Source organism: Bombus flavifrons, chromosome 18 (genome assembly GCF_040668555.2).
Source record: "Bombus flavifrons isolate JBK064 chromosome 18, iyBomFlav1_principal, whole genome shotgun sequence".
NCBI lineage: Eukaryota > Metazoa > Arthropoda > Insecta > Hymenoptera > Apidae > Bombus > Bombus flavifrons.
The window spans coordinates 1405146-1429990 of NC_138459.1; the positions used below are offsets into that span (position 1 = coordinate 1405146).

The window sequence follows — 24845 nt, forward strand, 5'->3', positions numbered from 1 at the left end:
TTAATTTCGACAGCAAGTCTACTCAAACTTTTTGAGTTTTAAATTTTGATATTCTAATTTCATTGTAGCTTTAACAGATAAACAACCTCTCAACGCTTCAAGTAAAACTTTAATGCAATGTTACGAATAAAAATTGTAAAACGAAAAATCACGCATATCATAACATTCTTACACATTTTCCTCAAATACAACATAAATAACTTTTTGATACGATGATAATAACGTCAAAGGCGTAGAAATATTATTCTTCCCATCATCAAAAAGTAATCATAAAATTACAATCGAAAACTAATGGTAGCTAAATTGTATTCCATTTATAAACAATTTTTTTGCCTTTATAAATCTGAAGATGTTTATACGAATCGCTTATATTCGCCTTGCAATATGTAGAATGTCATCATCTAGATCGTACACTAATAGATAATTTTCACGTACATAATACACATAGTCAGTCAAAAAACACTCTTTGAAGTAGAGTAACTTTTTTAAAATTGAACCAAACGACTTGAGCTTTTTCGAGAAATTGCAAGGATTGTTTCACTTGACGATGCGGGATAAAAATGTTTAGAAAATTGAAATTGATAGAAATGGTGATGGAAGTATCAAAGATCACGTTATATAACTTTTTTCCCAAGCTTATAATGAAAATTTAGAAAGTACGTTTTATAAACATATGTCAATTACATGGTGAAAAATTCACCGAAACCGATACGAAAACAAGCAACAGATATCAAAATTTATATTGATATTTGAAATTTATTTTTACGGTCATAGGCCGAAAGTTATGAAAAACTGAAAAATTCACTATTTTTAATCGCTCGTAGTTTATAGTAACGTTAACTGATTTTTATGAAATTTTCGGCATGTATCTAACTGACATACATGTTCAAAGTGTGTTCGAATTTTCATTGCAAGCGCAGATAAAACTTTTATTTTTATAAAAGTGAGTTTTACTTTTTTCGTCGTCGTACCTACCAATTTCTATTTCCACAAAATTTTATGAACTAATTTTTTTAACTTCTCAAAAAAACTTGATTCGTCTGGTGCAATTTTAAGTTAGTTAATCAAGTTATACAAAGTTATTATTTTAAAGGGTGCACGGAGAAATTTTTGTCTGACTGTATCGGTATATTGTAAAACTGTAGGTATTTGTTTGATATCAATTATTATGCAATTTTTCTCTACAATTTCATGATTTTTAATCCACATCACATTTGTGTCAAGTGGGAACCATAGATAGCTATAAATTATAGATATAAATACCGTCAGCCAATATCATCATCTACTCTACTTCATATTATAAATTACGTGATACAAATGAAATGGCAGATTTATAACAAAATAATTAAATAGCAAAAAAGATAAAACATATTTAATTTGTACTAAACTCTTGTACAATCGAATTATAATTATTAATGGCATTTTATAAAGTCATAAGTTACAAATCATAAACATATTAGATTAACATCAACAAATATATTTAATAATCTGAGAGTGATAACGCTAAATATCCTAAAAGAAAATAGCATTTCCTTTATCTCCTGATTGCACCTACTTGTAGATTTCAAAATTATTACTAATTCAGATAAATCGTTGCTGGACTAATTATACAACACGTTCCAAAGTACCTTTTAGAAAAATGTGTTATATTGTTTTTACATCGTTACAATTTTTCTGACTCGTCTAAATCCCATGGGAACATAGAATGCCATTATAAATGGAACTACATGTACCATTTTTTAAACTTGAATATATTACGCTATGCACTATAACGTTATTTGGTCTATTCTTGAAAAAAAGCTTTTCCCTCTTCTCAATTTAATTCCTGTATCTATATGACATATGTATATATAAAATAAATATAAAATATGCAGGGTAGTTGGTAACTGGTGGTACAAGCGGAAAGGGGGTGATTCTACGCGAAAAAAGAAGTCGAAAATATAGAATAAAAATTTTTCGTTCAAGACTTTGTTTTCGAGAAAATCGACATTGAATTTTCGCTCGGTACGCGTGCACTTTATCGCGTCTCGTTATAACGGATCTCACTGTAGATCGTTGTCTCGATGGAAAAATTAAAAAAAAATAAAAAAAAATTTTTATTCTATATTTTCGACTTCTTTTTTCGCGTAGAATCACCCCCTTTCCGCTTGTACCACCAGTTACCAACCACCCTGTATATAAAAATATATATAAAAATAAATAATATATAAAATGACATATGTATATATAAATACAATATACAATATGGATATGTGTGTGTTTTTATTTATAATTAGTATACAACATTATAAAAGTTGTTTTTATATATATTAGGTTGTCCGGAAAGTTTCGTTGTATAAGGAAATGATAGACGCACAATATTTTTTTGTTTTATATTAGTTTATTGAATTATACACGAACGTAATAATAGAAATATAACTAAAAGGATCACACCTAATTCAATGAAATAATACAAAACAGAAATTGTTGTTCATCAATTATCGCCTTATGAAACGAAAGAAACTTTTCCGACAACCTAATATATTTTCGCCCCTGTATTTTCTCTAGAATATCCTGAACCACAGGGTGCCACGACTACGTACAGACGGCCCTGAGCAACGGTCCGCTCTACAACGCTGACTATCGAGAGGGCAAGGCATAGACGCGTGTTTCCTACGCTTCGCGTTATGCGGGCGTAACGATCGAACGAGCGTTTCATTTTGAAAGGGGCGAAGTAGTAAAACGAAGCAAAGAAAGGGGCAGACGCATGCCGGCTTGCACATGAGTCACCGATTTACCCAATGATCAATGAACTAAGCATGGCCCCTCCTTGCACTCGGAATGCACACGAAACACGCACTGACAATGCATGGACAAACTAAGAGAAAGAGAACCAAGAGACAGTGATTATTCGAGAGAATGGTGCAGTGCGAGACAGAGAAGAAAAGAGGCTCATCAAAATGCTATTAGCGACCATTTGCCCCTTTGCTCGTTGAAATTGAAAGCATATGTATCCTCCCTGCTGGCGATTGTTCTTGGAAACGCGTGTCCGTACGTGTGTGACGTTGCTCTATTCATTATCAATAAAAGAGCAAGACAGCACATTGAGCAAGCTGTCCGAGAGTGGCAGTGGATGAGAAAGATCAAACGGATAGAGAGCTATGCGCATATTCGAGGCAGTAGTTGATTCGTGGAAAAAAATTTTGTTGGAAAATTCTCGAGTACACAGGGCGTCTGTGGAGAAAACCAAATGCGATAAATGGAAATGTGGCGACATATGACCTAGAGGACAATTCGAATCATTTTGTTGTTTTGCCTCGGAGTATCGATATCGTTAGGAAACACGTAATGTAATAATAAATAAACTCCGGCCAAAACAATGTCGATGCTACGTGCAACCGTCGAACGTAGATATTTTGAATTTTCCGGTTCTCCCCGACCAGTATAAATAAACGAACGCGATCGTAAGGTGAGTAGTTTATCAGCCTCAGTCTCCAGCGATCTTATTAGCGATTTATACACAGTCTTTAGCGAATTCGTTAATATCAAGCGTCTTAGCGAATATTCTATGTATTTGTTAAATATTTGTGGCGGCACGTGTTACGGAACTTTCCAACGGCTTCGCGATACAAAGCGCTACGCCGTCAAAGCGCAACACCGACGTGCCCAATGTGCCATCGATATCTCCGGGCTTCTTCCGCCGAATTCTCGGAAGAGCATACACGCGCCAGCCGCTGCGGCACATCGAATGAACGCACGCTAGTGGGGATATCGATGGGCAACGAAGGGAAGAATCCGTTCGATCTGGAACAAAAAGGACATTCTACCCCGAGCCGCGAAGCGCGGATGGTGAAGAAAAACGAGTCGGCTATTTTTGAGAGATCGGTCGATCGTCGCTGTTGTTAATCGTCGTCAAGCGTCAACCGTAGTTAATTGTTAATTGTCATTCAACCGTTGTTAATCGTTCATTGTTATCGAGTCATAGAGTCTAATAAACTTTATTGGTTGTTGAACATATTTGAGTGTACCTTCAGTACTTATTATACACCGTACCACCTCATATTTTAAAATATATTTGACGGTTTTCAACATCGAGTTATCTCATTGTAAAATTCTTCCAAATAAAAATTGCAGACGTGTCACAATCGTCAATTCGCAATGTAGCTCGTAACTTTTTTTTCAAATAATCGTAAACCACCTGCATAAACGAAAAAAAATTTTTCGCAAATAAATGAACGAAACGCTGCTACGCTATATGGCACAATCCGACACGGATTCTTGAAAACCCCTGGCACTAAAACGGTTAATGAGAGACAGGCGGCGAAAACGTGATCATACAGTTTTTCTACCCGTGTTGAATTCCTGCACCCATTGTCTCATGAATGATTCAACCGTAACTGCTAATTTCTCCTGCGTGAATGTTTTCAGCATTTTAACACTACAACTACCGATAGTTAACACGAAGCTATTTCTATCAAAAGCAGTGAAAATGACTGGACTTGAAAAAATACCTAATAATAAAATATTTTTATATTTATTGATTTATTACTTTCTTACAGAAGCAATTCCATGTTATGTAGTACATTTTTGGTGTTATTGATCCATCTGGGACCATAATCTTTAAACGACAGTTAACACATTTATAAAATTGTACAACCAGTCCTTTTGACTGCTGTGGTATTTCTAGTGTTAGCATCTAGCGGTCAATTCGGAATTTTCCTCGTAACCGATATCGTCATATCGAATGATACGCGGTAAAAATTTTAAAAACGTATGGGAAGTTGTAGAAAACGAGGAAACTGGTTAATTGGGATTCGATAAACAGATTGCAGCACCCTTTTACATTTAGACAAATACCGGTCATTTTGACTGGTATTGGTATACGTAGCCTTGATACAAATTTATTTTGAGTTTGAATACATAAAAAACAAAATAAAATCCATTATATTATTCTTTTAGTTATCGTTGCGAAAGTCGTTACATCATTGCGGAAAAAAATATAACACGAAATAGGAATTTTTAAATGAAATTGTAAAACTAGTCAATTTCACTGGTGTGGTAGTTCTAGTGTTAATGAGTAGATGGAGCTCCTTAAGATCATTTGTTTCAAACAGTCGTTGTCATTTGTATAACTTTTATACTTACATACTTTTGGAATTTTTAAATTCTATGTAGTTAAATATACGTTTCTAAGCGGTGTATAGTATATTTTACAATATGTAAAGATATACTACCAAAAGATCACTGGGTGGAGCATTTTTTTAAACGATGGATTTGTTCTTTCGTTTCATCGATTTCGTTTCGATCTTTTCGCCTACTGTTTGGTTATATTACAGTTGTGTGCGTGCTTCTGAGAAGTATCGTGCTCCTCATGTTGATTTACTTATTCGTACATATTAAATAAAATTTCACTATTATTATTAGTAAATTAATTCGACGATCAGGATGGCGATCGCTTATTTCTGAGTAATGGTAAGTCAATTTCGAGCGAGGAACAAGTGGTTAATTAATTCGAAAGAAGAAATTATGCTTCGCGTTTCGTGCAAAACTCTGCTGTCCTTTCTAAGAGCCAGCCTTCAAGAGCTAAATTCTAAGTTTTAAAAGGCAAATATGCGTAAACCCTGAAAATACATCTAAAATTTCAGAATTCTTTATTTTTACATATGAAGAGACTCGGTACAAAGTATTTGTAAACATAAGCCTAACTATGTCCGCCATATCGCCAAGCTCTGCCCAAATGGAGAATATGAGAACATCTGTTTATCCCCCACGAAAAATAAAAAAGTAAATGAACTAACCATATTAGCAGAGGAATTTAAAGAACCTCTTCCTCCTTCGGTAACAGTGGAACTGATCTTACCACAAACCTCAAACAAAAGAGCATCCATAGATAAGCACCAATATTACAATTAGCGTATAGTACAGACATCGACAACACAGCTATTGCCGATCACACCATTATCCATAGAACGTAATACTATGTCAGTTAAATCACGAAACGATACCGTTAAGCGTAGCAAAATTTAAATCGAAGTGTTAGAACAAATCAATGAAAAGTCTGAACCTATTAAAACCCCAGTCAATTTCAATCAACACAGAATTCTATAACCAGTTTCTTAGTTTTCTTGAAGACAACTTCGAATTGAAAGACCTACTTGAAATTGTCCGCGAGTACACATACGGCAAGTTGACCCTAATGATGATGTTGAAAGGGATATATCCTCATCTCAAGGCAAAATTTTAAATTTGGCAACATTTGCATTAAAAATAGACTCCATAGAAACTTAGAAAAGACTTAGAACTAATTCATTAACTTCATAATCAATTTATACTGACGCTTCTATGTCGACAGACTATGAATTTAAATCTCTCTCCCCATCACCAAATATCCATGGTTAGGTTAAAATTCCCTAAATAATTAGGTATCGATCCGATACGCCTATCTTTTACAATTTAACTCTAGCCACTTCTTCGCCCTACAGATGACTACAGAACTACAGACTCGCAATATTAGTCAAACATTCTTGCAATAGTGAGGAATTACAAGTAGATAGCAATATGGACGTAATAGCAACAAAAATCCATCTCTTCCCTCAAATGCTTGCACATGTAATGTATATGTGTACATCCCGAACAATTATTCATTACATGAGCCAGAGCGCAACAATGTATTCAATAAATTATCAAAATCTTACATCCTATTGGATGATTTCAATAATCACAACAATATCTGGGGATGGGAAAGATTGATTTAAGAAGCAAAATTAATGTACGAGAACATAATGCTAAATTATGACATGCTCCTCCTCACTGACTTCAGACCAATTCATTTTTATTTAGCCAGAGGAACCTTCGATGCTATTAATCTGGTCTTCGGCATACAGGAATTGCATTTCCCTGTAATAACAACAGTATTCCCAAATCGCCTCTTAAAAGTCTCAAGCCTACACTACCACGATGGAAATTCGAATTAGTCCACAGGAATAAATATCGTCTTCTAATCCACTCAACCATCCCGAGAAACTTGCACAACCATTGGTCACGAGTGCACTGCAAATCGATGACTTAGTTAAGGATTTTACGTTGATAATAAACAATACAACTGACCTTTCTTTCTCGAAATCTAAATCTGAAACGACGCCAAAAAATCCCAGAGTTCCTTGGTGGAATAAAGCTTGTGAAACGATAATTAAGAATACCAAACAAATGTTGCCAGACTTTTGAAAAGCTCGTCGTCCTATACAAGCAAATAGCTACAAGAATAACGTCAGCCTCCTAACTAAACAAAGTAAGTCAACCACTGCTGATCCCGCGGAAATTGGAAACTTATAAAATCTTATAGCTTACAAATCCATAAAGACTCGACGTATAAAAGTAAGGGCAATACCATATTATCACAATCTTTAGAAACAGAGAATCGAATCCCATAAGAATTTCCCACAAGAATCTTATATAATCTTATGTAAATAAGAAATATTTTCTTATTTATTAATATTATATTTAACCATATATGATAAATATATATATACATTTTTGTGTATTTAATTATTCTTCAATTGTATAAGGGGCCGCCTAGTGGCGCTTAACAATTTGGAGGACTAGGTAGCTTAATTGAGGAAGTAACCACAAAATCGCGCGGGAACAACCAAAACATCGACACCTCTGGTCAGTACGCGCAACTTAACCTCCAAAGAATGTAACAGTGTACGCCCATGGTAACTGTGTGAGAAAAATTGGTGGTCTCCGTGATAGGGATACCCTTTACTACAAGAGAAAAATAAAAAAGAAAAAATATCGTGTACAAAGGTGCAGGAAATCGACGAGTCTCGCCCACCGCGCCGCACGAGAACCATAAAATGGCGCCGTGCTGCACACGAAGTGCAAGCAAGACTGCGCTAAAAACAAGCACAACAACCAAGAAGCAGTAAAAGCAGCATCCAACAGCTTGACAGGACATATTAGAATATTAGAATAAAGCTCTTAAAGAATTGGACGAAGACATCACCGACCTAAAATATCAGCTTAACATAAACGAGAGAGAAAAGATTCCTACCCTACCGACGGCGACAAAATCAGAGAAACACCAACCACACTTATCAATCAATAAGAAAACAAAGAAAACATGGAAAGAAGATGGCTCCAACCAAAATGTTCGTTAAGTCAAACGAAAATGAAAAACACAACAATGATAGAGCCGATAGAACTAAATAACCAGTTTAGCTATCTACGAAACGAAGAATCAAAAATGTAAATTCAGCAAGCAAACGAAGTGAAAGCGGAAAAGTAGCGAAATACAGATGCCCCACAGCATACTGAAAAGAATCAAAAACAAATTCGTAAAGAATTCAGAAAATCAACATCCGGAAGAGAAGCAAAAGCTCATCAAAAAGTCATCGATATTCACATACATACACATGCAATAATACGTGAAGAAACACAAAAAAGTCACAAAAAAATTATTTCGATTTATACCCGAAGGATTAATTAAGCTCTCGTTTTATGCAGTAATGTGTAATAATATCGATTAATGTATAATCAAATGACAAATTATATTTATCGCGTTGAATAGCTCTTTTAAGTTCTCGCTTTCGTTGCCAAAATAATACTAGCTTTGCAAGGCAGTTCTAACCATTTTAAACACACCTGGTGTGCAACCTATTTGTTTTCTCAATAGGCACACCCAACCATGCATTTTAAAGGAAATATCTTATATAATAATAGTTAATTAAACTAAGAAATATCTTATATAATTATACAATTATACAAGGTGGTTGGTAACTGGTGGTACAAGCGCAAAGGGGGTGATTCTACGCGAAAAAAGAAGTCGAAAATATAGAATAAAAATCTTTTTTTAATTTTTTTTTTTTTTAATTTTTCCATCGAGACAACGATCTACAGTGAGATCCGTTATAACGAGACGCGATAAAGTGCACGCGTACCGAGCGAAAATTCAAAATCGATTTTCTCGAAAACAAAGCCTCGAAAAAAAAATTTTTATTCTATATTTTTGACTTCTTTTTTCGCGTAGAATCACCCCCTTTCCGCTTGTACCACTAGTTACCAACCACCCTGTATAATAATATTATATAAGATAATATTTTAGATACTGTGGCTGTTCCTGACTAATTTCGAGCTATACAAAAAACGAAGGCGTTAGGCGAAGGATGTAGTAAATATCTTTTCTGAATGAAATCTCCACTGGTACCTTGTCGCGTAACACGTTTTAGTAGTTTTAGGAAGTTGGTAAGAAGGTAAAACAATTCCGAAAAGATAGAACCATTTCAACAGCCAAAGACAATTAGGAGAATTCTATAAACATAAAGTTAAAGCTAATTATAGATTTAGCATAGGTTTAACTTATTCCGCTGTAGATTTTTTTTAGCCTTTTCATTTCTAGTTCTTTGAAAGTTTTTATTTCCTTTATTTTTGTATCTTTTGTTACTTTCTTAATTTTTTTATTTAGTTCCAACGCGAGTGATTTGGACGTGTAATTTGTGCAGTGCGTATTGTATGTATTCTGCTTATACTGCATTTCGTTATATCGAACATTTACTAAGAATACTAAATATAAAACGATTGCTATTTCCTTGCGTGATTTTCCTGTGGACATCCGCGGATGGGACAATCGTGATGTGTGAACTTTGTATAAACAATGTTAATATATGCTTTTGTTTACTAATTATTTATGGAAACAAAAGATTAGAGGAAACATTAATCCCCTCTACTCGGAGATCCCATAGCAGGTTTTCGATATGCCGTTATGGATTTCAATCAGTAAGCAGGTTTAATGTTCAATCTACGAATTTTCGCTGCCGCAAGAACGTTTTCGCGCAGAATGGTGTACGTTTCCAAATACCATAGTCCTCTTCTCTTCGACTTGTACAGGATAAGCTGCTGTTCATGTTTCGTTCGATTTGAAAATCACGGTGACCTACTTTCATCCGCGTAAAGAGACTTGCTCTCGCACAAGGTATTTGCTATTTCAACCGATTTTTAATCGTGGATAAGTAAAAATGAAGCTACAAACGCAATTTTTTTATTCCTGATCTTTGTCTAATTTTAACTTCAAAAATCACCCCTTAAATCTTTTTACACCTGTAGCTGAATATCTTGTATGTAGGAAAAAGACAAGTTATCATCGCGCTATGTGCTACTTATCGTGTCAATAATTACGCAGCCCCAATGTGGTTCAACTTGAACATAGCCGGTTGGAAAATAATCAAAAAGTTCGAAAGAGCTTGCCCCAGATATTCCATTCAGAAACACCGATCAGCGAAAACTCTCTTAAATACATAAGCAACAAAAAGACACATAAAGAAGCAGAGATGCCAAGAATAAACAACCACGCCATCGGAGTAACAAGAAAATACAATAATCTACAGTCTCGCAGAAATAGGCACCGCATACCTAAACAAATCCCTCGCCATAGGCTACATAATAGCTCAAGAATACACCAAACTAAATCCTATGGAACTGATACCAGACACAGACAACGTTCCAATTCTGTACCACTGACCAAGAAGCCACGGAGGCAAAAGAAACCAGACAAAGGAAGGAACCAAACTTTTCACACGCCTACTGTTACGTCCGGTCACTCTTTACGTTAGAGGCGGTCACCAGCTGTGTACATAGAATTAAGCGGATCGCAATAATCCTAAGGAACTGTCATAAATCGAGGCTTTTTGATTTACCGTTAAGGTCGTCAATTGTCATAAAACATCTTCGAGTCGAGAGGTTCCTTATGGCTATCGCCCAATCAGGTAAAAATTGGGGAAACGTGGGTCTTCCACGCATTCCACCCGCAAGCGACCAGTAGTGGGGCGATCGCCATCGAGTAAGAGTTTTCCTTTGCAACAGCATCGTCACCGGACTTCATTGGTTCATCGACTGTAGAACAGTCAACGTCTCTTTACCGGGTTTCCACCCTTCAATCAGTCACCTACTTAACTCATACCTTACGCACCAGCGTAACTGGCTTCTCTACAAAGTTGTTGGAAATATATAATATCTTTGAATCGTTAATCAAGCATTCTACTCATTAAGCTACCTCTATTATCCTAATCGAAATAGGGGATCGATCAGTACGTGGCGTCGATTGTCTAATCGTAACGGAAATTTGCGACTCCCGTTGACGCGCTCCGCAAAGACACCAACAGTTATTTAAATATTTCAGAGAAACGCCAACATGTAACAGAGGAGATACTCACAGGACACACGAAGGATACAGATGGCTCACAAAAGAGAACAAATAAATACAACACATATGGAAACGAGACAAAAGAAATCAGGAGACAAAGATGCAACGATCACCGCAAGTCAGGGGAGAAGACGCAACAAAAAAGCACATAACAATAAAAGCAAAATACATCACGTCGTCAATAGCGTGCAATATATAAATATGTAAATAAACCTTAGTATATAGTCTAGGATAGAGCTTAGGATAAGTAACCTAATCCAACAGAGTAGTTTAATGATTTTTGTTATATACTATTATATATTTTTCCATAAGAGTCTCTGACATAAAAAACAAGACAAAATGGCAATTTGTACACAAATACTATTTGTCAAAATACGAACACAATTATACATCACACACAACACATACCGAGATCTATATGAAATGTTTAAACCGAATATGTATAAGGATCAACAGTATAAACAGTTAGGGTCTTACCTATTCTTATTGATGCAACCAAAGGCTGATATCCGATGATAAATAATCGTTAAAAAAAGAAAGATTACGATGTAACCACTCGACAAGTGGAAGCTCTGGGTTCAAATCCCGCTCCAGCAACCCAATCGGCTGATTTTATTTTTTTTTCCTACAATATCAATAGTAGGTCCCGTACGCCCAAAGTTATGGTACTGTACCTATTTCTGTGTAATTCTATGTAGAAGTGTACGGGTACGCGTATGTTTAGGATCGGGACGAGTAGGATAATAATGGTAGATAGCATATTTTATCCTTTGGCCATAATAGAAAGTTTCTACAAATGCTTCTTAAAGTGAAATTTACTTTGGTATATTTTATGATCTAAAAAAAAAAAAGAAAAAAGGTAAGTTATATAATGATCATAGTTTTAATATATCCAAAAGTATTTGAAGTGTTTGTGTTTTGATTGTAATACATAATAAGAGAAAATGAAATGCAAATTGGTAGAAATATAAGGTTCTTGATTGGTAGATTTTATTATTATTTATTACAATTTATTACATATTATAATGTTATTATAATCATAATTATAATTAGTTATAATTTTATAATTTATTTATACATATTATAATTTATAATTAAACTATAAAATGGCTTCAATCATTTCTTCAGATGCCACGAACGAAACTGAATAAAGAAAAGGAAGGTTTAAGAAAGAATTATTTTGGAGAAGATACGATACAAGCTATTAAAGCTGTCAAATTAAAAAAGTTTGGCCACTTTAAAACAGCAAAAGTATTTAACATGTCACGATCAACTATAATTCCATGTGTGCTCTAAAATTAATAAAAGTATTAGTATAAGGAATGTAGCTTGAAACAATTTTAGGAGATGACCTCGAAACTCAATTACTTAATTACATCTTGAAAATGAAATAAAAATTCCATGGAGTAACTAATAACATATCAAATTAATAGACCATTAACTATCAGTTAGAAATGATATCAAGTATCCTTCTCAGAATAACACGGTTGGAAGAGGCTGAGTAGACTGTTTTTTGACCCGTCATTAAGATAAGATTTCACTGAAGATATTGAACAGACCCTTCAGCTGCCAGAACTATCAGTTTCAGTAGCTTGTAAAATGTAAATGCTTCTTCGATACTATTGATTAAGAGTATGACAAATATTGTTATACTCCTCATTGAATTTACAACGTTAATGAGACAAAGCTTACCACCGTTGCACAGTTAAAAATATCAAAAGTTGTTGGCCTAAAGGAAAAAGGCAAACAAACAGCAGCAAAACCTGGTATATTGATAATGGTTGTGTATTGTTGATTACCTGAATGTAGAAGGAAATTTTGTGCCACATGTAATCACTTTTCCGAGGAAAAATGAAAATAGTGTACTTATGAGGAGGGCACCGTGTATTTGGTTGGTAACTAAGTGATCGCGGATTTTGTCGTTACCATCTAATGGTCACCTAACGATCACTTAGTTGCCAACTCAATAGATCGATCGGTACATATTATCCATCTGATTGAATTCAAGCACCACTCTTTACAAAGTGGTTCCCACACATCACTAATTTTATTAAACCTTTAGAAGAATCTTTTATCTTGTTGATATTGGATGGGCATTACAGCCACATCCATAATGTAAGTATAATTGAATTGGTCAGAAAGAATTTTGTATCAATCGTATACCTACCATCACATTCTACAAAGCTTTTACAAAGCAAAAGCTTTTTAATGAAACTTTCATAAGGCCATAGAGAACTTACTCTGTGGTAAGTTTTGAAGAGATGCGATTATTTCTGCGTCAAAAAGAAAAAACATCGAGGCCTTTTGATATTTGATTGAGGCAGGACTATTAAAGAAGACGTACGTAAAAGTACAAAGAGCTGAAATAGCAATAAACTGAACCCGAGCGACTGAAATTTATCCACTGAACAAAGAAACTTTTCCAAAAGCAGATTTTACTGCATTAACTGGGAATGCAGCTTCTTTGACTGGCGAAGGAAGGCAATTTGCATCTGAAAATAATAAATAGAATATTAAACTATCCTAACTCCATCAACAACTGTAGCTGATGCGATGCCACAGAGTTCTTCTTCAGGCATTTCCAATATTCAGGTTCTTCCAGACACCAGCCTAATATCAAGCATTTCGATCGAAAGTCCAGATCAAATATCGCCAATCCCATCTATTAACACGTTGGTCGCCCAGCGTGATTCGGCTAAGTTTCCTGCGGGGTCCAAATCCGACCGCTGGTACGCAGAACGTAAATAGAGCGACAAGCGGGAATTCATTGTTTATCGCCTTCGATTCATTGTGAAGAAAAGATTATTTAGTTCTGAAATGGAGAAAGCGATAAGCTTTCCAGCTAGAGTATTCCGAGGGATCTCATGGCAGATATCTCAGATCTTTCATTTAGTCGAGAAGCGTACTTGTGAGACGGACATCAGTGATTTTTTCATCCTGAAAATGTTCAATAAACAGCGTGAAAATATATTTGAAAGTGGGGAGAGTAGTGATGACGAAGTCTACAATTATTGTTCGAAGTGCCCAAAATCACCCCAAATGTGTGTGGAATGTTTTAACAAATATCATGCGATATAGCAAAATGTAATACTTTATCCAGAATATAATTAATAAAAAGTATGGTATAATGTGTTTTTAATATTTTTATGTTGTATATCCTATATATAATATCCTATATTTAATTAACTCGAACAAGAAGAGCGTCACCCATACTTTGGAGACGGCGACCCCACGGAAGTATACCCGTCACATAGATATGGGTGACGTGACGACCAACATGTTAAACCCAGGGCTGTGAATCGATATCGTAAAGCAGGAAGTTCTGCATTATTAACGATATCATCGTATAAAGATAATTGTCTTTGCGACATCTCGAAAGAACCTGCATTGCTTAGTAAAAGAAACAGGAAATCAATAACGACACCAATTAAAGTAGATGGTTTGGCTAATACCCAACCAGACAACTCAAATAGTCAATCAGAATGAAATGATGCAATGTGCATATTTTACAACAAAATATTTCCTGAAGATCAGAAAAACGAATTGATTCCGGAAGAAGCATTAGACGCGCATGCAAACTATGTTATGCAGATAAATAGACGTTGAATGGACCGGTCAAAGACACGAGAGAATTTAAAGAAAACAACTTATTGTCCAAATTGTCCCGACCAACCTCAGCTTCGTATAGGATATTTTAAGGTTTTACATTCTAAATAATTTTCTTAATAAACGATTTTCGTATTACCTTTATAACAATTCAATAGTTTTATCACTTCCTGCGGAATATCTTTTCAAATATCTACGACGATCCTTCGCAAGTAGTCAAATAATCGTCGCCCGAATATGGGTGACACGACAGTCAACGCGCTAGTTCTGTGTTCTGTGTTTAGCCCGAGTGACAATTTATATAATTGTTATATAATTATGTTTCTAAATTTTTTGTATGATAATATATGCAAATAATTTTTACATCCTTCTTTCTTAAATTTACTGATTGCAAAAGCACGAAAAACATTATTCTAAGAGAAAACTCAGTAATTTCTAAAAATATTCGACCTAACCCCTTAAGTACAATGTACTGTATCGATTCACAGAATTTTACAAAAATTCGAGACCAACGTAGCACAAATTTCCCAACGTTTTACAGAGTTTTATGCTATTCAAAGAATACTTACACAATTCAATTAATGCTATTCACTAAAAAACTTGCTTAATATTATTATATTGGTGAATAGATTAGCAGTGTTTAATTTTTTGGCATACCTAAACACAAGAAAAATAGTATACAAAATATATAATGAGCTTAAATCTTTCCTTCTTTATATTATTCTTATATAATATATCTTCCTCTTTATATTCTTCTTATTATTTATATAATCCTATGATGCGTTATATATTTTCTTTATATGTATTTTTATTACATTAAAGTCATTAAATTTAATTAAAATCCTATATTTTATAAACTTTTTCACTAACTTTTAAAAACTCTATTACAGTTAATAATAATAAAAATCTCTGATATATATATTTTTCTCTATCTTTTTTCTGTTTAAATAATGTATTATAATTTAAATAGAAAAAACATAATGATCCTATTTTTATTGTCTTCCTACCTTTAAGCAAGAAAGTATTTTATATGAAATAGTTGAAAAAAGATGTTGACATTTAATATTATTCAATATTTTTCAAGAGCTTAAGAAAGGCAAATAAAGAGATAATATTGATGATATGGAATTAGTTGACGTATTGAATTTTAAAATCACGACATATTGAATTTAAAAATTACATACGTCGTATCATTTTTCATAGCCTATTATAAAGATCTAGAAATTCGAATTTAAATAAAATTTCTACCATTATATAAATTTTCAGAAACCAGGGTCGTCGTTTGATCATACAGAATATTTGTAAAATCGCTTCGTCTCATTTTTACACGCAGTCCAGTATATTGCGTTTAGTTTATCGTAGAAAATTGTAGATACGGCAATTTTTATGTCGACTCGTCGTGGAGATAGAAACAGAGAGAGAAAGAGAAAGACAGAGAGAAGTGTCCCTATCAATATTCACCGCGAGACCTTGGGAAACACGGTGGAACGTTCTTTGGTCGTGTCCAGAGGTAAAAGTAATCGATCGCGACGCCTGCAGACTCGCGCAGCAGAACTGCAGACCTGCATGCCGGGCTGCATAAGAGTAGGCGTGACTCAAGCAGCTTTAAATCCAAACTACGCCAATATATGCTGTAATCATGGAGAAAAGTGTTTGAGCGGTTCAGAAATCGAGTTCGTTAATCGACGCTACAGCAGATTTTTTACATCTAGAAAGACTACGGTTAATTTAACATTTTTCAAGCTGTCATTACCACTTTCGAATACCGATATCAAGTTAGTCGTCGTGAAATTACTAGTCTTTTTAATAGAGCTATACCATTTTCTAAACAGATGAATATCAATGGAATTTGTTCAAATCTTTGGAAGACATTTGAAATGAAGTTTTCTTTAAAATAGCAGCTGGGAAATAAAAATATCCTGTTTCTCATTTAACACTTTCAACACTGTAACTGCTGTAGCCAAAGATTGATATTTTTCTTAAATAACAATTGATAAATAAACCAATTCTTTTAGTAATTTAACACCCTCTGGACCGCAATTAATTCAATCATCAATCAATTGAATCAATTTGATTGCTGTAATATACAATTAATAATCCTTTCGCATATCTGTAGCATCTTTAAAAAAAAATAGTGTTAATAGAATTTATTGAAAGAAATTAGGAGTAAAATTTTCTCTTAACAATTAAGAATTAATTTAACTCTTTTTACATTGTTATTAATATTTTTTAAAAGTGATAACAATTTAATTGTAGTGAATTATAAATACTAGATCTTGTAGTTAACGTTTTGTAAAAAGATTAGTATTACATAATAATATTTTTAAAATTGATTCCAAGTGAAATTTAAGCAATAATATTACATAATAATAATGTAATAATAATAACATTATTATTATTATTCATAATAATAATATAAATATATTATAATAATAATACAGAAACAAATAGTACAAATATATCAATAAATTTATTGATTTCTTTTTCTCTTTCGTCACTTTTATTGAAGTTATCTAACAGCTGTTACGTAAACGAAAACTTCGGTTTTGGGTAGATTATATAAATCTTTTACCATTGATTTAACAAAAGTTTTCCACGATTTATTCAATACTGACATACGTACATGAACGTTTAAATTTTTAATGAAGTTATTGGTTTATTTGAATTATTAAACTCAAAATTTGGTTTGACTTTTATCGATTATTAAGTTTAAATCAATTTCAATACAAAATTACCAATGAAAGTGACGTGTAATTGAACGATTTAAGTGCAAGAATCACGATAAAATTCATATATGAAATTAACAAAAAATAGTGCAAGTAATTTATCATAAAAATCACTTCTTTCTTTAATACTTTGGAAATTTTATCCTATTTATAAGGCAGTAAAATTTCCTAAAGTATTATTCAGCAAAAACTATTAATAATTTGTTTTCATTAGTTTTGTAGTTCACTGATTATTTTTCTTAAAATGTTAGACACACAATAGAGATGTAAAAAAAAAATAATTAATCACTCTATACACATGTTTCAAAGGCTGCAACATAATACAAATGTTTTGTTTACAATTTCATAAATAATGATATAATAGATCAAATTACAAAGAGGATTTATCTCCATTTCAAGTTGTATACATGAAACGTCTCTCTTTTTCACTCGTTTTGTCACGCTTGACATAAATTATATTTCATAACCAACCATATCATAAGATTTTAACAAGTATCATATTTCAAGTAAATATTTCAATCAAAATATATCGAAAATATAAATAGTATATATAAAATGTAATATGAACAAAAATATATAAGAAGAAAAATATAATGCTAGTTAAAATCACTGATATATGCTGGAATTTAAAATATTACAGTACAATTCTGTAAAATGTAAAAGACATACTGTTGTAAAGAATCAAAATTTCAGAGAAAGAACACGCCAACCATATTATCCATTTTTTTAAAAGATGCAACTTCAAATTTTTATATATTGTTATATTATCGATCAAATCATCTTACAAATATCCTTTTCTTTTTCGTTTTGGGACTAAACATACATTTTTCCAGCCTCTTCGTAACGTTTGAAATACTCCTTGCCATAATATTCGCATATTACTTGCTTTAACAGTTATATCTTTGCCTTCTACGAAACTCTGTCAATTATATTTTTAAACCTGACTGATTCCTCCCATTTCTAACTATTTTAATAGGTTGGCAACTAAGTGACTACGGATTTTGTCATTACCACCTAATTGCTGCCAACCTAATAGTAACGAACAACGATAAAGACATACGCTAGGTATATGCATGGACTAGACTTTCTTACAAAATGCTGAGTAAATTTGTAAAACATACGATGCCTTATTTAATTCTTTGGCAAAATAACTTTCCACTCTAAAGTATAAAACTAAATGATAAAAGATACTTGTATATTGAACTGTTTTTATAGAAACGTAATGTTTCAATTACTATAAAATCGATACAAGAAACAAGAAACAATTCTAAGACTGTCTCGGAAATAACGTTTTGTAAATAATTAATCTAGAAACAATGTGTATAAGAACCAAAATAGAAATCGTTATAGAAACAGAAATTCCTTACAAGAATTACTCAGAATAGAAGTTCATAAATATCGTAAAAAGCAAAATCAATACCATAAGTGTCTTCGACCTCCACTTCTTATATTTTACAAAAAAGTTAAACAAACAATTGTATCTTCTTTAACGAATTCATATAAAAGTTTACAAAACAAGTCAAACTGTGCCAACACTTTCATTGATCACTATAAACGCATAACTAATCGTACTAAAGACATCTACCACGACATAAATATTATGGGGTTGGCAACTAAGTGTTAGTTGCCAACCCAATATATCAAAATCCCCTTTTAGTCATAAAGTGACATTAAAATCAGGAAATCAACAAAAATGTACTTATCACGTTTTTTCCTGTAATCTTCACATTTTTCAAAATATAAATTATAAATTATACAAGCTAATTTGCAATCTATGTATTTATAAATTTCTCATCATTTTTATCTTCGATTAAGTCACTTTGCTCGTTTTCTATTCCAAAAGCTAATTTCCAATTGTAATAGAAAATCGAATCCCTAGCGAAACAACTTCTCGCTTCTTCTAATTAGGTCGAACCCTTAATTCGTCTACCGAGGATCTCAAATAACAAGTTAGAGCAATTTCCAAACCCCTGGTGATCGCATCCGCAGCGACCAGCTCCAACTGGTTAGCTACAGTTACCTGATAGCGCAGCAACTTTCATTGTAAATGCTTGTCAGCTTAAATTACCGTACAAAGATTAATTTCTCGAAACACGTGAATCGCCGTAGCCGTTGCGACACGCGGCAGAGAAATTTCACTTCTATTTCGGATTTGTGGCAGACCCTTAGCCCCGACGTGTTCAACGCATAGAGGGCGACCAAAGCAATCGGTTCGCATGTTTCGAATTCCGTACGAGATGTTCCGATGCGAACACTCGCACCTCGTCAACGTCTAATTTTAACGATCGCGCAATTCGAAATTCCGTTTAATGTGCATGTGGTATGAGAGAAGAAAGGCGGAAAAAACGCCTTCGCTTTTTATTTAACCGTTCGACAATCTGATAAAACAACGAAGAATTCAGAGTAAACTGTTAGGAAGTAATCATCCTTCGAACTTTATGATTTTTTGGATTTGATATTAAAATTATTATTCTATAGGAACCTTCAATTTTTTATACAGAAAAAATAAATGACATACTATAAAAATATGATTTTTGTTGATACGTTGATTTTTATGTCGCTTGATGGTCAAGAAGAAATATTTTAATATGAAAAAATTAAAAAAGGGGAATAACCTGATACATTCCAAAATACAAGCCTTTTGAAAATGCATGATAAATTCACAATATTTTGTAAGACTTTAATAATTTTAATTTAGTTGTTTTATTACTTTAATTTCTCTTATTCTCTCTCTCTCTCTCTCTCTTTCTGCTAATGTTATTTATATTTTTTAAATGTTCAAGAGGGTGAAAAAATACGAGATTTAATCCCAGAATAAAATAAAAAGATAATTTTGTTGTAGAATTAGTTGACAATGTGTTACGCTTTTAAAATAATTTTGCGTACAAGATAGGAAATGTAACTTATGGTGTTTTTTACTTGTGGCTTTCAAATATTAAGAATTGCGTTTCGTATGATGATATTCAAGATGTAAAATTTATGATATTATATTTGACAACTTAGCCGAGTTTTGTTTAATTATTATAGAATTACTCAATGTGGTAGTAACGCTAAAAACTGATACAAACAAACAACTATGCTTATACATTAGTAAACATTTAGTATGACTTTCCTTGTTGTATCTATATTTTTTCCATTTACAATAATTTACATACCATAATTTTCTGCTAATTATTGTTATATATTTATTTGAAATTAATGCCAGAAATATCACACGTACAATGATAATTTTTTTTACTCCAATAAATTTTTAACTAAAGAATTTTCTAAAACAACAGAATTTCAAGTTGATTTGTTCTTTCATTTCTTAGATTCCATAGAACAAACTTTTGACTAATAGTGTATATGTGTATAGGTAACATGTATACAATTAGTAATTAAAAATTAAAAAGTACAATTTTTATAGTAACCATATCCTTACTTTGATGATGAAAATCTTTTAAAATAGCGAAGCTATTTTGAGACATTGAATTATCATGAACATTAAATTATCCTTAAAACAATGTTTTCAAAAGTGATATCAGAAATATTGTAGAACTTACTGAATTAATTTTTTGAATGTTAATTATATAATAATATTAATATTAATTTTATGCTTATAAATAATTAAATAATTTTAAATACTTTTTTGTCAGAATTTTTCGATACACAATTTGAGTTTTATTATAGGAATCATTATATAATAATGTGTGATTAGAATGTCAAATGAGCATTGTGCTTCGAAGAGCGATATATAATATAAAATATCTGCAAATAAGTGATAGTCGATTTCTTATAATTAGTGTTGAATGTACTTTTTAAGTATATGTAGTCCCTTAATAGCAAATACTAAAGATTGATAACTTATACCAATAATTAGCATATTTGCACAAAAGATATGCATTACATTGAAGAAATTACATTTTTCAATTTGGCATGCATTTGACATTAAAAGAATACAATGGAATACAAAGAACATTTGATATAATAATAATTTGAAAATTGAAGGATGGTATTTCATAAATAATACATTTTAGTTTCATGTATCTATCGTAATAAATCATTTGCATAAATATTTTTCATTTAGAAGTAATAGGAGAGCAGAGACGAAACCATACGAATCGAATATAATTTAATTTTGGACAGAACGTTTAAATTGTACGATGTTTTTCATACACACAATTATTAATTTGTATTTATTCTGGGAGAACTAAATTATACGAAACATTTATAAATTGACGAAAAACTTTAATTTATTGATTTTCATTTGTTTCTTGACATTTCTATAATTTTCTTGTATTTTCAATTGTTTAAAATTAATAGCATGTAATAGAGTCTGCTTGAAGTACTTAAAATTTGTAAGGAAAAAACACACATCTAATGAAGCCATAGGTTTTGAATTTTATAAAACTTCCGTTTCTTTCGAAACTGTCTATCAGTAAAAATACACATTAGTCAGACTTTTCTATCTTTCTTATGTGTTGTTATCATTTCCGATTTATAATTAACTGTTCATAACTAATAAAATTATTTTTTCTCACAGGCTGACAACAAACTCGATATTAAAAAGACTAACTACATATATCTTTTTATATTCTAACTAATTAAGAATACATTTATTAGAAATGTATCGTTCGATATCAATTACGTTTTAAAATGCAACAAAAATTTCAACGTTCTTTCATAGAGTCAAGAAACTGATTGTACCGTGTAGACTATCCTTCATAACCTTAACAGTGTTAAGCAACGCGAGCTGCATAATAAGGGCGACAATCTACGTTTCTGATTGGGGTCATACAAACCGCTATTAAATAAGCAATGCGAGTCAACGATGACTAAATCAACGTAACCAGTATTCATTGCTTATGTTTCAAAAGATATGACTATAACCAGCATAGAGTTATACAATAAACCCGACAAATTCGGAATTAAATTTTGGTTGGTATCTGATGTTCAATATATGTTGTAAATAGATTTCCTTATTTAGCAAAAAGCGAAAAGGACCTACCTGAAACGGTGGAATTTTATAACAAAACAAAATTTGGGATAGATGTAGCAGACAAAATGGCAAAAAAAATATAGCGTGAAGTCGGGATCAAGAAGATGGCCACTTCAAGTATTTTTTTAATATTTTAGATTTAGCTGGCATAATTGCCTGGATTTTATATAAAAAAAAACACATGTGAGCAGATATCCGGACAAGATTTTATGTTTCAATTAGCAGATAAACTTGCCGCAATGAAAAATCACGGATAGAATATAGAGCATTTGAGATCCGAAGTACGTCAAAGAACTCACCTTATTCACGCAAATCGTGTCAGATAGGCTACTGTAATAATAATAAGACCACCACCAGTTGCAATCTTTGTAAAAAATATGTATGCGGAAAATGCAGGCAGAAGAATGTTTACGTTTGTAAGAATTGTGATGAATGATTAATTCTGTACCTAATAATATAAGTTATATTTGTATTTTATTTAATCTATTACGCTTCTTACTGTTATTATTATATTATTATATTATACTTCTTATATTTACCAATGGAAATTTATTTTAACATTCTTGTTACCAAAGATTACCAAAGGTTTTGGTACTGAATATTCTTCATTATTGTACTTATTGTTATTATTAAAGTTGTTTTTATGATCTCATAACATGGAGTTCCTTTTGTAAGATAATAATAAATCAATAAATAAAAATATTCTACTATTACGTATTTTTTAAAGACCAGTCATTTCGACTGGCTTTAGTAGAGACAGCTACGTCTCAAATACCGCTAATTCTAGTGTTAAAAAACACGGCAAAAACTATTAGAGACAACCTTCGATCTCTTCAGGTGATTGCGATAAATATAGCGATCACGCGTTCCTTGGAACTCATTTGTTTTAAACGAAGCGATTTATTGTAGCTTCTGTGTAAATTGTCTGTTTCTGAAATTCTGATAGGTAAACATTTCGATCTAAATTTTCTAAATTGGTTAAATCAATAAACCGTGTATACAGGGAGTTACCTAACAGTAGAAATAAACTGAAATATTTGTTCAGGAAAATATTAGGTTGGTATGATCACTAGTTCCTACATGTAAAGTTGGTACGACTTCTAACGACGCTCTTTTGTTTTTGGCGTCCGCCACGGGTTAATTATTTGAATGTATCCGATGTGTTCATATGGTCGTACATGGTGGTGAAATACAGAATATAAAAACTGAATCTATGTGAATTAATTAAATATCGAACTCCAAAACCTATTTAACAACAATATTTTCGATAATATTATACAATTATATCGGAAAGTAACCAACGATATTAGTTTTTCTGTAGATAGGAGCGTAAATGTCGTGTAAAGATCAATTTTGCTCTTTTAAATGCAATCATACATTTTTTAATGCATTTTCATTAATTGATGCAACTCGGTATCCTTTATAAAATATAATTAATCTACAGATGTCGAAAAGCTATTAAATTAATAAATATTTTAACTTTTTAACAAGGAAATAATCTTGTCTTTCGTATAATAAATTTTACAAAACACAAATTAAAATATCTGCTTAACAGTTTTTTGGCATAAGTAGGTCAATATTTTTTCATAGAGCATCTCGAGATCCTCCGATTAATACATTATAAGATATATGTTTCCATTTAGAAAAGCAAATTTAATCTTCAAACGTTTATTTTATATTATTGTTTTAATATTATTAGTGTCCGACTCGGAACTATTCAACTTATGTTTGACTCTTATGTTTTCGACATAATTGAAAATATTTCAGCTACCATTCGTAGGTGACTTCTCATGTATGTGAGAAAATATGTATTGTGTAAGCCCTACTTTTAGTAGCTCTACGTTTTAAATACTTCATATATACTTTTATATATACTACATAATATTTACATGTATATACATTGTCATGAAAAAAGTTTTCCATGCAATTTGCCGATTTAATTTAACCTTGTTCGAAGATTAGTGGAGTGTTAATTTAACTTTTAAAAGAACACGTTTTATGTTATTATCAGATTGCTAATTTTTATGTAAATTTCACCTATTAATTTTTACTGCCTACTAATTTATCTAGTAAAGATTATGACGAGAACTCTGCTTTGAAAATATATATTTTTACATTGAATTTCGTATTAATTTCAAATAAATATATAGCAATAATTAGCAGAAAATTATGGTATGTAAATTATTGTAAATGGAAAAAATATAGATACAACAAGGAAAGTCATACTAAATGTTTACTAATGTATAAGCATAGTTGTTTGTTTGTATCAGTTTTTAGCGTCACTACCACATTGAGTAATTCTATAATAATTAAACAAAACTCGGCTAAGTTGTCAAATATAATATCATAAATTTTACAT

General features: G+C 32.1%; 1 protein-coding gene and 1 long non-coding RNA gene across 2 annotated transcripts in view; both read right to left on the minus strand.

Moving 5' to 3' along the window:
* The window catches only part of CAP (Cbl-associated protein), a 413875-nt gene that overhangs the window by 343050 nt on the left and 45980 nt on the right, over nt 1–24845 (minus strand). The window lies entirely within an intron of this gene.
* Nucleotides 1896–23817, minus strand: LOC138189111 (uncharacterized). Its single transcript, XR_011175905.1, has 3 exons — nt 23026–23817; nt 22786–22934; nt 1896–2171 (listed from the first exon to the last, which is right to left on the minus strand). It is a non-coding gene; the product is annotated as an uncharacterized LOC138189111 (long non-coding RNA).